We start from the raw sequence: 15,592 nt of genomic DNA, 5'->3' as shown, positions 1-15,592 counted from the left end.
GCATTCCTGAGTCATGGAAAATGCACAAATTTTGCTTTATTAAATAATGTCAAATTATCTTCCAAACTGTTATGGAGCAATCTACGTTTCCAGCAGTCATAGTGTATACATAGTGTAGACCAGTGCTTGACATTTATTGCCAAACTTTTTAATATTCGTCAGTCCAGTGAGTACAAATAGTATCCTTGTCTTTCTTTCTCCCATTCTTTCTTTTTCTTTCTTTCTTTCTTTCTTTCTTTCTTTCTTTCTTTCTTTCTTTCTTTCTTTCTTTCTTTCTTCCTTTCTTTCTTCCTTTCTTTTCTTTCTATTATTTGCATTTCTTTACATGTTAATTAAGGTTAATTCATTTTAATACATTTATTTCATGTGTCTTTCTGTAAAGCACACATTCAAATATTTTGCCCTGTTTTCAAGCATTTAAAAATTTGTACGGACATATATCTTTATCATATTTATGCATTGCTAAGTATTCTCAGTTTATAAATTTCTTTTTTTACTTCATCTAATATCTAAAGCCTTAATTTTAACTTAGTTGGATTTACCAATCATCTCCTATATGGTCTGGATTTATGGCTTAGTGGAAAATTTCAGGCCCTCCTTCTTTTTGAGGACTGAAAGAGTTTTCCTCCAGCTTCTGAAAATGTTGGCAGGTGACATGTGACACAGCTGACTCTCACTGCTCACCCACACACACACACATATATTGCCTGAGTTTGTTGTTGGCTGAAGAATGCCACATTAACAAAGGTTTCTTCTCTTCCCCAGAGGGGTATTGTGTACAATGACTAGTAAAGGTGGAAGTAGAGATGTGTAACCTCTTGTCCCACATTAGGAAAATATGATATGGTAGGGCCATCCCAGTCCCCAAATTCCACATAGACCACAATGACCGTGCTAACCATTTGCAGCCAATGTAACAAGCAGGAGGTCCCAGTGGCACTGCAGTAAAAGGGCATTAGTATCTTGGACAGTGAACAAACCTAAGCAGCTCATCCAGTGATGGGATTTTGGCTTTGCTTGGCTTCCGTTTGTGCCTACAATCACCAGATTTCAATTTTTTTTTTTTTCTATTTAAGTTACTTATGGTAATACATATATCCTAAGAATATATAAATATAGTTTTTGTTTTTAGTTTGCTTAAATTAACCTGAATTGGATTTTGGGTTTTTCTCATAAGAAAATTACTTGGTCATAATCTGGAATAAAGTTCACATTGAAGGCAAGACTTTTGGAGATACAAGCAATTGAACTAAATTGCATTAAAAAAAACAGGTCCAAACAAAACAAAACAAAATTCAACCACGCTAACATTGGGCTAGAGTAATTTAGTTACTACTTATGCAAATATCAAATTCCAAAGAAATATTTTAGTGGTTGCTCACAATATAAGAAATTTAAAATACCAGTAATTATGTTACAAATTAAGAGGTAAAAGACCAAAATTTGCAAAACAGGATGCTGTAAATAATTTGTTACAACTACCCAGCAATGTTACACAAAAGGATACAGAAGACATTCTTAGCGATTTCCTGAGAAACACATTTTAGGGGTGAGCTCTACAACTCTTAACAGCATTTCAATGACTGTTCTCTGCAGTGGATAATCAACATAGTGTCCTTGATTTCAAGGAGGACAGAAAGATTCAAGATAGAGAGCAATGAGTGGCATTTAATTGATAAAGACTAAGTTAGGTTGACATAATCATTGGAATGGCTCACTCTATAGACATTTTTTCAGCAATGGCTAATATCTAGTGAAGATATTGGATCAGTCTATGAAGGTAATTTTATAAGAGATATAAAAACTATTACATCAGTTAAACAGATGCTTGACTTGAACCCCAAGAGTAAGTGTTGGCTTTGGGATACAGTTGGTATTACAAATGTAGGTAAAAGTTTTAAGGTAATCTTGAGCCTCTGTGAGGACTCTCTAAGGTATCCTTAGCTCTTTTATTTCTCAGAAGCCTTTCTATCAATAAATAACAGTACAACATTCTGGTCCAACCAGGATAGTCTTCATTCCAAATGGAGGAATTAGACAAGGGTCCATTATAATATTCTTTCACAAAAGGGAACATTGTGGTGGCAGACAGTAGGAATGTATTCCATTATCAAGCGTTTAGTTGGTTTCTAACACTGTCAGTCTGCTAAATTGCTTTGGTCTTGTCACATGCTTTGGATGACCCTACAAGACAGATCTCTCACTTGTTACAGAGAGGAAATTAAGAGTGTGGTCACAGTGTACTTTTCCTTCATTACAAATGCTTGCACTGATCTGATTTGTACTGGTTTCTATTTTCTGTTTCTGTTCAGAATAAACTTTGCATCAATCCTCTATCTGATGTCGCTCAACTGAACTAGTTTTCCTAACTCAAAGCTGAAATGAGACTTATTTCTTTCTAAAAAATAGTATTGTTCTTGATTCTTTACCTCTGAAACTAAATTTCAAAATAATTTCTTTTAGCTGTATCAATCCAGAACGATCTCAACCCATTTCTTTTTGTCAAGCAATACTGTTGTTTTATTATTCATCCTGTTTCAGGGAAGTTAGGCTTTTTAGATAGTGTCAACTCTCCATCTGCTCCCCCTCTCCCCCATATTCTGATGCTTGGTTTCCTCATCTGTAAAAGAATTGCATATACTCTTCTTATTTTACAGTATAGTTGGGGACTGAATATATATAATATCTGTGAAAGAGCTTTTTATCCCTTAAAACACAAAAAAATGGAAGTAGTTTATATTAATACTCATGAACTATGTTGCACAATTTTAGAGTAATGTGATCTTTTAAATATATAAAGGTATTTCTTGAATTTTTTCCTGTTATCTCATTCATAGATATCACTCTGTCATTGATTTAGCTTTTCTATACCTCTGTTTCACAAGGAAATAAAGGAAAAACACACTGACCTGGACTAAAAGTGAGACAGGCTGGGACCTAGGGCCTTTGCTGCAATACTTGCACCTAGACAAGCATCTCCTCAAGCAACAAAATACAAAGAAAGTATAAGTGACTAAAAATAACGGCATACATGGGCAGTTGAGGCAAATTATGGACAAAAAGATACAAAAGACCAAAAAACTCAACTGCCACTTCTGAAGAGCCGGGAGCAAAAACAGGAGCAAAAGCAGGGTACTGCGCATTTCCCCTGCACTCAACATCATCAGAAGGGTGGGAAAGACACCAAAGCTATCCCACTGGCTTCACCCTTGGGCACACCCATACCCTCACCCATATAAGGAACAAGCTCACACCCTCTCAGGGAGTGAGCAAACAAAGAAACCTGTTACTTGTTCTCGCTCCCCTCGGCTGCAGCAAGAGCCCCAGTAAAGCCTCACCTGAATTTCTTGTCTGGCCTCTAGTCAATTTCTAATGATTGCAGAAGGCCAAGAAACCTGGTTAGCATCAAAAAAAGTGATGATGAAATTAATATGAAAACAGATGCCAGGCTCAAAATCAGTGGAACGAATTATTTCCATTCTTGAACACTTTCATTAGACTATCTTCCCACATTATTTCCCCCCTATTGTTCTTCATACATCATAGGAGTCAACTGCCTCCAGTCAAACTGAATTGTTCATATGCTACAGATATAGCCTAGCCTTCCCAATCTCAGCAAATTTGCTCAACATAACTTGCACCATGTTAGTTATCATGACACTCCCCAAGGTCATCACCATTGTCATGCTTGTTACTGATCTACTTTGCCAAATGTGATCTCTTTTTCCCCATGTCTCTAGGACTTTAATTTTTCTTAAGACATTGCTCACACTCTGCCTTATAGTAGGACTCTAGTTTCATCTCTGGTTTTATCTTCTCCCCACATTCTGATAAGTTGTCTGATGGCAGGGTCTATACTTCCATGTTTCTACATCCTCTACAAAGCTATGGTTCCCACAACAGTAACAATTAACACTTTGAACTGAATAAAATTGAGAAATAATTTAGAGTAATATACTATAATGAACCTTTTGGAAAGGCTCATTTCTAAATGAACATCCTAGAAAGGTTGTTGAAATGTTTATAACTCAGGCAAGAAAACTCTTAAGTCTAAATTATCAGTGAGATTGATTGTATTAGAGGTAGAGAAAACTTTTGAATGAGAAATTTTCTTCTCCTGAGAGAAGAGTCAGGAGATTTTGCCACTAAGCTATGGCCAATCAGAAATTTAGGTGGCAAGAACCTTCCATTATATGTTTATGTCCTTCTACTCTCTGTGGACATGCTACACTGCCTCCCTCCTTCCAGACATCCATGATTTAACCAACTGTAAGTCTTTAAATGGAAAGGTTTGTGACATTTTCCCCACTAGATTTTTTTTTTACTTTCTCTGGGAAGTTAAAACAACACAGGTAAGAATTATAACTATACCTTTGGGTGGATGTTGTGGAGGGCATTTCTCAAATAATGATGAGGCAGGAAATACAGTTTTACTTTCTTGAGGAAAGCAGCAAATAAATTTTCAGAACCTCCTCAAACATCTTTTTTTTCCTGGTACCTTAAGATATTTTTCCAACTTAATTGCATCTTTGCATTTGCTTTCTAATTTTATCATTGTTATGTGTCCTAAAAATTACTGCCTCTTTTTTAACCTTTTAAAATATTTATTGAAATAGTTGATTTACAATGTTGTGTTAGTTTCAGATGTACAACAAAGTGATTCAGCTATACATATACATACATATGAATATATTATTTTTTACATTCTCTTCCATTATAGGTTATCACAAGATATTAAGTATGGTTCCCTGTGCTATAAAGCAGGTCCTTGTTGGTTATCAATTTTATATATAGTAGTGTGCATAGTTTAATCCCAAACTTGTAATTTATCCCTCCTCCCATTTCCCCTTTGGTAACCATAAGTTTCTTATCTATGTCTGTGAATCTATTTCTGTTTTGTAAATAAGTTTATGTGTATCATTTTTAGATTCCATGTATAAGTGGTATCATATGATATTTGTTGTTCTCTGTCTCACTTACTTCACTTAGTATGATAATCTCTAGGTCCATCCCTGTTGTTGTAAATTGCATGATTTCATTCTTTTTTATGGCTAAATAATATTTCATTGTGTATATATACAAAGTCTTGAATACTACTTTCATGGAAATCTGTGCAAACAGAACCTACATAAATTTTTAGGACTATTTTCTTTTTAGCATCCAATAATCATCAGTTCTCCAGGCTCTTTGAACATAACATATTTGGCTATGCTTATAAAAGTGACTCCTTCACTTTTATAAACATAGCTTCACTTTATAGAAGCCACTCCTTCACTCCCATACTTTCATACTTAGAGGAAAGGATGACAAATAAAACCTTAAAAACTTCATAATTAATATATAGCTATGTTGTAACTGCTGTACAGAGTACTGAGCTAAAAGGAATCTTACTAACATTTAAAATATTTCTAGTAACTGAATAAGTCCTTGAGAACACTATATTTATCCTTTGGTAATAACTGAGCATTATGAATTTTAAGTCCCATTCCTCTGAGAGTCTAGAATTAAAGAGATAGATTGTTTCACAGCTATGTTTATGATGGCCCCCTAAAAGCTCTTGCCTGCTAGTTTGCCTGTTATCTTATTAAAAATCCATACACATAAACTATTGTGCAGAATTACATTAGCATAAACTTTTTGGTAAGCAATTTGGTCATGGTTATGATGATAATGATCAAAATGAAGTAAAATATAGGACCCTATAAAAACCTATCACAGAACTTAAAGAGTAAGAGGTGAAGGTACCACAAAATAGACATTTTCAAAACACAGATATGATTCAGTCTCTTTCCTGAATATTAGCATAATGTTAAATAGAAAAAGAAGGGACAGAATGAATATATGCACAGATTTTTATCAACAAATATATATTATTATATAATTATATTTTTATGTGTATGTTAGAAACTAAAATTTGTTTGAAACCAAAAACATCAGGATGTTAATATCAATTATTTTTTAATGATATTATCCTTATTTGTTTTTATTTTTTGTGCTTTTTGCAGTATGCAATATCTTTAAAAAAATCAAAACAAACATTTAATAAGAATTACTATAGACTTTTTACTTCACAGGTCAACAAACTATGACATGGTAGCCAAACATATTTTTTAAATAAAGTTTTATTAGGACACAGGTATGTGCATTTATGCCCATTTTCTTACTTACTGTCTGTGGCTGCTTTCATAATATAATAACAAATTTGAGAGGTGTTAAAGAGACCACATACCTAGCAAATCTTAAAATATTTATTATCTGGAAGTTTTTACAAAAAGTGTGAATACTCCTGCTTTATATCATCAATTCTTTCTTAATTGCCTGTGTAAGATAGCCCAGAGAACAATTTATAGGCAACACTTTCTTAAAAGTATAATCACACTTTTACAAGGAACAAGGCTGTTTCTTAGGATTAAGTTGTTACACAGCCAGTTTAAATTCACAGGTGGAAGAATATGTCAACAGATGCAAAATTTTGACTGCTGCTATATTTTTGTAAGCTATTTCAACAGTAATTTGTATTTAGTTAAAAATATTTTTATTACAATTCAAGCTTAAATAAGCTCTGTGTCTGTCTGTTATGATACTTTCATATTCTGGCCTTTCTTCTAAAGGCTTTTCTGAATAAAAAACAGATGGGATTCCAGAACTAGAGAAACTGTATGCATATTTATTACTTGTTTAAAAAAAGTTAAAAAAGGAGAAAAGTCTATAGATAACTTAAAAGTAAATGAATAATCCAAAAATTTTATATCTTGTGTGTACATCTTTTATAATGAAAGTTGTTGAACTTTAGTTTGTATATAATTTGATCATAGGGTTACAAAATATGTGATTAAGCAATGCAATAAAAGATTACACAGATATTTAACACACAGATATCTACCAGAGGTAGATGCTAACAAAAGTGAAAAAATGAAATAGAACCAGGAAAAATGTTCAATATTTTATCCATGGCCTACAAAATGCTTATAGATGGGCCACAAAATTGATTAAGATTTCTCATAGGCAAAGTGGAAAGGGAGATTTGCTTACTAACAGTTCTTTGTTCATAAGCTGAACACATATCTATTGCCCAGAAGAAACACAAATATCATATGTACTACATAGCCAGGAAGGAATTTTCTCAGGAGGTGCAAGCCTACTTCACCCAATTCATTCAATAGCTGAAAAAAGAAACTCTGTAGAATCTCATTCTAAGCTGAAGATGTCACACAACAAAGAATAATTATTTTATTCATTTTCTTGTTTATTTGTTTTATTTTTTTTTAATAAAATAATGTTCTGAATCAGAGCCCAGCTCTTTGCTAATCAGATTTGAAGCAAGGGTAAATGTTAGAATATATTTAAAAATTAGTTTTGTTTAATTAGGTCCCATTTGTTTATTTTTGTGTTTATTATCATTACCCTAGGAGGTGGGTCAAAAAAGATCTTGCTGTGTTTTATGTCAGAGTGTTCTGCCTATGTTTTCCTCTAAGAGTTGTATAGTGTTCAGCGTTACATTTAGGCCTTTAATCCATTTGGAGTTTACTTTTGGTTATGGTGTTAGGGAGTTTACTAATTTCTTTCTTTTACATGTAGCTGTCCAGTATTCCCAGCACCTAATTAAACTTAAAAACTTTTGCACAACAAAGGAAACCATAAACAAAACAAAAAGAAAATCCTCAGAATGGGAGAAAATATTTGCAAACAAAGCAACCTACAAGGGATTCATCTTCAATATATACAAACATCTCATGCAGATCAATATCAAAAAAAAAAAAAAAACACAACCCAATGAAAAAATGGACAGAAAACCTAAATAGACATTTCTCCAAAGAAGACATACAGATGGCCAACAGACACATAAAAAGATGATCAACACCACTAATTATTAGAGAAATACAAATCAAAACTACAATGAGGTGCTTCCCTGGTGGCGCAGTGGTTGAGAGTCCACCTGCTGATTCAGGGGACACGGATTCATGCCCTGGTCTGGGAAGATCCAACATGCTGCACAGCAGCTAGGCCCATGAGCCATGGCTGCTGAGCCTGTGCATCTGAAGCCCATGCTCCACAACGGGAGAGGCCACAACAGTGGGCCTGTGTAGTAGTGGGCCATGGCCGCTGGGCCTGCGCATCCGGAGCCTGTGCTCCACAACGGGAGAGGCCACGACACTGAGAGGCCTGTGTACCAAAAAAAAAAAAAAAAAAATACAATGAGGTATAACCATACATTGGTGAGAATGGCCATCATCAAAATACCTACAAACAGTAAATGTTGGAGAGGATGTGGAGGAAAGGGAACCCTCCTATATTGTTGGTGGGAATGAAAGTTGGTACAGCCAGTATGGAGAACAGTATGGAGGTTCCTCAAAAAACTAAAAATAGAACTACAACATGACCCAGCAATTCCACTCCTGGGTATATACCCAGGGAAAACTATAATTCAAAAAGATACATGCACCGCAATCTTCATTGCATCATTATTTACAGTAGCCAGGACATGGAAACAGCCTAAATGTCCATCAACAGAGGAATGGATAAAGAAGATGTTGTACATATATACAATGGAATATTACTCAGCCACAAAAACAGAATGAATTTGGGTCATTTGCAGAGATGTGGATGGACCTAGAGACTGTCATACAAAGTGAATTAAGTCAGAAAGATAAAAACAAATACTGTATAATATCACTTGTATGTAGAATCTAGAAAAACGGTACAGACGAACTTATTTGCAAAGCAGAAATAAAAACACAGATGCAGAGAACAAACTTACGGTTACCAACGGAGGAAGTAGGGGTGGGATGAATTGGGAGATTGGGATTAACATATATACACTATTATGTATAAAATACATAACTAATGAGAACCTACTGTATAACACAAGGAACTCTATTTAGTGCTCTGTGGTGGCCTAAATGGGAAGGAAATCTAAAAAAGAGGGGATATATATACGTATAATTTGCAAAGCAGAAATAAAAACACAGATGCAGAGAACAAACTTACGGTTACCAACGGAGGAAGTAGGGGTGGGATGAATTGGGAGATTGGGATTAACATATATACACTATTATGTATAAAATACATAACTAATGAGAACCTACTGTATAACACAAGGAACTCTATTTAGTGCTCTGTGGTGACCTAAATGGGAAGGAAATCTAAAAAAGAGGGGATATATGTATACGTATAACTGATTCACTTTGTTGTATAGCAGAAACTAACACAATATTGTAAAGCAAAGCAACTATACTCCAATAAACAATTTTAAAATATGTTACAAATTATTTACTGTCCAAAGAAACTCCCATATATAGTATTATATATATATATAATATATATATTTATATATATATATTATATATATATATATACACACACACATAGTATATGTTATACATATATTTTATGTATATAGATGTACATACACATGTATAAATTTTTTCTAAACTTCTTTTTATATAATAGGTGGAAAAGATCTCATAAACTGAAATGACAACGTTAACAATAGGTTTCTCCTATTTAGAAGAGAATGATGGCTGATTTGTTTTGTTTGTTTTTTGTAAAGAGGTTAAAATTCAAGTGTTACTTCTGTTATAATAAATAAAATTTTAAGCTGCCTTTTCCATTAATCTGTTCATTACAATACTCTATCAAACTACTGCTTTTTATCCTTTATTAAATGTATTATATTTAATGAGGTTTTATTCTTCAGGCGTCTATTTATAATTTAAAGTGGAGCTGATCAGAGATTTGAAGCACCCTTGCCACCACTCAGTAGTAGTGCACTAAAATCACAAGGGCAGACTTAGGAGACAGAATTAATTTCAATTATGAGAGAAAGCATCCATGATATGATTTTGATGCATGCTTCCATCTTTAATTTGGAGTTAATATATGTGTCAGAATTTATTTAATATCGTAAACTACCTAATAAAAGCATATCCGATATTTTTTGCAACCTCCACAGAAATCAAAGAAATACAAACTAAGAAAAGCTGAAATGACATGTTAAACTATGAAATCACAGCGTTGTGTATATTTTAATGCTAATTTCATTCATTGTTGAAAGTGAATAGGAATTCTTAAAGCCTACTCTTAAAACTTATTGAATGCAAAATTTCTGGTTGATAGTTTGGCAATATATATCAAGAGCACAACTTTTGATCAAGCAATTAACTTAGAGGTCTTTACACACAAAATAACATCAAGATATGCCAAGATTTATGCACAAGAATATTCTTAATTATCAATACCAGTAAACAAAATGGAGGGAATTTAATATAGAGAACTGGCTGCATAGGAATAGCTGAGATGCTAATCACGGAATTATAAGTTTGATAAGAGCAGGATGTCTTCACCACTTTAGGTTGGAGGGACAGAGGAAGAAGGCTACTAGAACCCAGAGGTGGAGATCACCTGTCACCATGGCCTTTCCCGTGCAGGGAAAATGAAGCTGATGACAGAGGTACCACCCAATGCAGACAGAAGAGAAGTACTCCCTCTCTCTTCCTCCTGCCTTTCAATGACCCACTGACCCAGCCACCCAGAAGTCAGCTGACCTAGGAACTCCCCACACACAGGCTGCAGGAGTCTCATTCCTGAGATACAGAGGAGGGTAGGGTTGGAATAGCTTAGAAAGCAAACAGGATAAAACCCAGGAAATTAGTAAAAACTATTAATAATCTTATTGTCAACAATTATTGTACAATAATATGATAGAACAAATGATATGCAGTCATGGAATATTTTGTATGAAAGAGCTTGTAAATATATTCAAGATGTATGAAAAACCCACATAGAAACATATTTTAAAAATATGATTCAAAGATTTTATTTTCTTCTTTTAAAAAGCCATATTATTATCCTCCCCTGTACACAGACTCCCTCTCTGAAAACGAAAACACAAAAAACAAACAACAACAACAACAACAACAACAACAAAAAACAGGAGAATTAGTTCTTGGGCACATATTTAGCACATATGGTTTGGTTTTGTGTGCATACATGATTATAAGGGGCTTGTTTAAATGGGCTTAGATGCAAACTTTGTGCCCTCAACACACACACAACATAATTACTTTACTTAAATGTTAAGCTTATAGCAAAAACAGGAAATATGTCTTCATAAAATTAAGAGATGTATTAATTTAACATGTTCCAAACATTAAATATTAGATACCACATATAATTCAATTTGAAGTTAGCAATTTTGTTTATGCAGAACTTAGAAGACAATATAATTGGATTTTTTTTAAGAGATTAAAGTGTCCACATATTTTTATTAAAGGACTGAGGACAAAATTGTGCTCTTAAAAGTTTATTTCTGTTTGATTGAAGACAGGGAAACAAGGGGAGAGTGAACACATTCTCATCACTATATGGTGTGATTAAGGAAAAAACCAGGAGTTTGGTTGTGAAAAGTGAAATAGAAAAGAAAGATCACATGGAGGTAACCTCAGAAATGGTTACAGTGATTTGTTAACTGTGTTCCTGATGCAAGGCAGGAATGTTGAAAAAATCAACACCCTTTTATGAGAAGAAATATTATCTGAAGAAATGTTTTATCACGTAGAGACAAAACAATACTTCCCAAATGTTTCTTATCAACATACCTTTCATATACCTTTCTTTTGAACTTTCATCATTTATTACTATGTCATCTTCTCTACAGAATGTCAGCACACATCTCCCCTCCCTGAATGCCAGGCAGTCTCTTTTCACCACTTTCATGCCCTGAACTCCACTCATCCCGAGTGTCAGGAAGTCTTCTTCCTTTATTCTCACAAAGCTTTTCTCAGAAGGAGTCTTAGGTGGTGGCCTAGACAAAACACATCTGTAATTTTGATGTGTTAGGGGATGTGGTGACCCCAGCCCCTGACATGTAAACATTTTTTTCTTCCTTCTTGCAATTCAGACTTTTAAAAGATCTTTAAAATTATAGATAGAAGATTTTCAACTCTGAGTCTGTGGTGTTATTTTACATTGCAGTGAGAATAAGCAAGCCTGGAGAAAGGGAAATAAGATAACATGTTCATGTTTTGACGTGTCAAGTTTTATTATTTTAACAAGATATTCATGTGCGGATGTCTTGTTTGAAAACGTAGCTATAGAACTAGATTAGATTTTAAATCTATAACTGTGAAGGTTAACTCAAAAATGTCATAGGGACTGTAAAATAATTCATAATTTCTGATTGTTGCTAAAAATAAATGAGATTCTCATCTGCCTCAGGACATTTAAGTATTGTTCATTGTAAAAAAAAGAATTAATGGAATGTTTTTGCATCAACACCCTCTTAACTAAAAAGAAATTTTTCAGAAAGAGCAGCCCATATACAGTTGAACTTTGCTACTTAGTATATACTATGTCACAAATTTTATCTAATTTGCTTCCTTATAGAGACAAAATTTTCTGTTTTCTGTCTTTTTTTTTTCTTGCTAAATATGGAAGCAGTATTTTTATTTGTAGTTCTGACCAAGAAACTGCATCCGAACAAATAGTTAGTTAATTTGTAAAACATTAAAATTGCCATTACATTGATTTGTTAGAGAATGTACCTTCTTGAGTATATTCAATTTTAAAACATAAATTAAAAAGTGCCATACTATTTTTATAATTCTCTATATTGTTTGAGATGTAAATCTATAGATATTTGAGGGGAAGTAATTGAACTATGTCTCATCTTTCTGATATTATAAATCTGTCTGCCATGCCAGAAATGAGATATAAATTTATTTTTCTGATACTTTAAAAATATAAAAATATCAAACCATTTTTTTTGTTTACTTTGCATCCTTACCCAGGGAAAATATATGTTTAGTGTCATATGTTTGAATTCAATTTTTAAAATTAATTAGTTTCCTGGAGCAGTGCATATTTTGACACATATAATGGACACTTTTCCGTTGATATTTAATTGATTTTCTTGGATCACAGATCTGAATATCTCTACATTTCTTTTGTATTCAACACCTGCCAATTTTCCTAAGCTTTTTTCCTTAAGCAATGCAAGTTTTAAAACAGACTAAGCAACACAAAATATATGACACTACAAAATTTGATTTTCATATTCCCATGGTTTACTCTAAGGAAAATTGAGAAAAGGAATAAGTTATAAGTCCTACATTACCAGGTGTTTAATTGCTTAAAACTTATCTAAAATTATAAAAAGTGTAGAATTTTCAGAATGGAAACTAACTTTAACTTTGAACCATCTTCTAGTAAAAATAATTTATTTTCTTGAAATAACTGCTTCCTTTGGTATGAGCCAAACAAACTTACTACTTGAATAAAATTGTCATAGGAAATTACTTGGCTTTGATTTCATGTAAGAGATACATTATGTCAACATATCACATAATTTTAATATGTACTTACTCTTACCTAAGAGATTTCAAGGTTAAAAATAACAGTGTCTGTACATTTTAAATATAAAGTATTGCTGTAGAGTTATTGTGTGTGTTAATTATATGAAAAAAAGAATGAATTGTAATTGAAACGAAAACTACATTTGGAAAAACCTCAGAAGGCATTTCCATGTTCTACAAGGCCCTGTATGATCTGGTTCCAACCTACCTCTAAAATCTTCTTATACCACTCTCACCTTAACTCACCCTGCTCCAGACTCACTGACCTTCCTCATGTTCTTTCAACATGCCAGGTTCATTCCCATCATTAGGTCCAAACTTACTACATGCATTAGAACAGATGACTTTACACTTTCTTAATCTAGTCTCTTAATGTACTCTCTTAATCTAGTCTCAAGCTATTTCCTTAAAAGGAACTACAAAGATTTCCTCATGGTTTCCAAGTATAACTACAGATATTAACACATACACAAATATACATAAACACTTTAGACTTAATAACTCTCCAGTTCTTAATGCAACAATTTGTAATAAAACTAAATTATCTATCTGGTTTCTTCATTAAAAATGTTATTAAGAAGTTCATAGATAAATTATTGAACAAGTACAAAAATTGTATTGTATACCTAATTTACTTTCTTGTTGATCACATAGAAAGTGTTTGTCAACATAAAAATATTTTAAATTTATATAATCAGTTGAATAATATTTGATAATTAAGTTTAGATCTTAATTTTAAACCAATGAAAATAGTATTGTCAAGATCTCATGTTGCTAGACCACTGACAAATTTATTAGTACCAGGATGTTAGTGATGAGATATCCTAAGTTAAACTTACTAAACCACTAAGGGTTTTTTTCAGAGAAACAATTTTTCCAGGCTCAAAACTAAAGCAGGGCATAGGAAAAAGTTTTCAAACTTATTTTATAAGTTTGATACAAAATAATAATAGTTTGACACAAAATAATAATAATGACAATAATAATAATAATGACAATGCAGTAAAGTAAAATATAGGCCCATAATTTATAAGAATATGGATTTTAAAATACTAATTCATTTAAGTAAACTTTATTGAGCAGTTTATTAACTGAACAGTGTAACATATCCCAAGAATTAAATATCCTAGAATTTCAAGGATAGTTCAGTAATAGAAAGTATAATAATAATTCATTTATTCAGCATATTTTTGTAGAGTACCTACTAATGACCATGTGATACAACAAGTACGAAGTTACCTGCCCTCATGGGACCTGAATTTTGGGTAAGGAGAGAGTAAATGATGTAAAGAATAATAATTAATGTATACAGTAATTTAGAAGGGGAATGTGTTTTCAAAAGATAGTGGAGATAGGAAGAATTGGAATTATTCACATTAATAGATTTGATGAGAATAAAAATATGAATATTGACAGTTCAAATTTCAGAAAACATGATAGATACTGAAAAATATTTGAAACATGATATAGCTATCTCAGATACAGAGAACATTGGTAAAATAAGAATAAAATGATGTATCTATCATAAAAATATCTGTACCTCAAATTAATAGTCATAAAATTATTTTAGATTAGTGTATATTATTTTTATCTCCTTGTTCTATTTTTTCTTGCCAATTTATAATATTGTTCTTTGTCATTTATTATAATCTCAGATTGAACTACAGCTCTTTTTTAACTGGTATAACTTTTTTCACCCAAATTTTCTTCTTCTTTTTTTTAACAGGCAAGAAATACTTTATTTAAGGCTATCACAGTTGGCAGAAGCCAGAACTGAGTTTGAGCTGAATTCTGCTGAAATAAGAGGTGGTAGGTTTTCAAGAATCAGGGTAAGGAGGAGATGGTAGGTTATTTCTGTTTGTTACTTGGCTTTACAACTTGAAGCAAGGTGCCCATTGAAGCAGGCTCCTATCCTTCTAAAGGGACTGGGAAGTGGGGTGTTCTTTTCCTTGATGATTACATTTCAAATAAATGATTCCCAGGTTCTTGAGAAAGATAATCCTGGGCTGTAAAACTATCAAGAGACTTAAGAATATTTATTTATTTATTTATTTGGCCGCTATGCACGACTTGTGGTATTTTAATTCCCGACCAGGCAGTGAAGGTGCTGACAAGATCACTGGACTGCCAGGGAATTCCCCTTAATTTTCAATCTTCATTCATTCAATAAATATTTGTTGAGAGCATACCAAGTTCCAGGCGTTATTCTGTTGTTTGAATTATAAAATGTTAAGAAGCAA

Source organism: Lipotes vexillifer, unplaced genomic scaffold, assembly GCF_000442215.2.
Source record: "Lipotes vexillifer unplaced genomic scaffold, Lipotes_vexillifer_v1.1 scaffold281, whole genome shotgun sequence".
Taxonomy (NCBI): domain Eukaryota; kingdom Metazoa; phylum Chordata; class Mammalia; order Artiodactyla; family Lipotidae; genus Lipotes; species Lipotes vexillifer.
The sequence above is the reverse complement of the archived record's forward strand: the minus strand, read 5'-3'. Positions refer to the sequence as shown.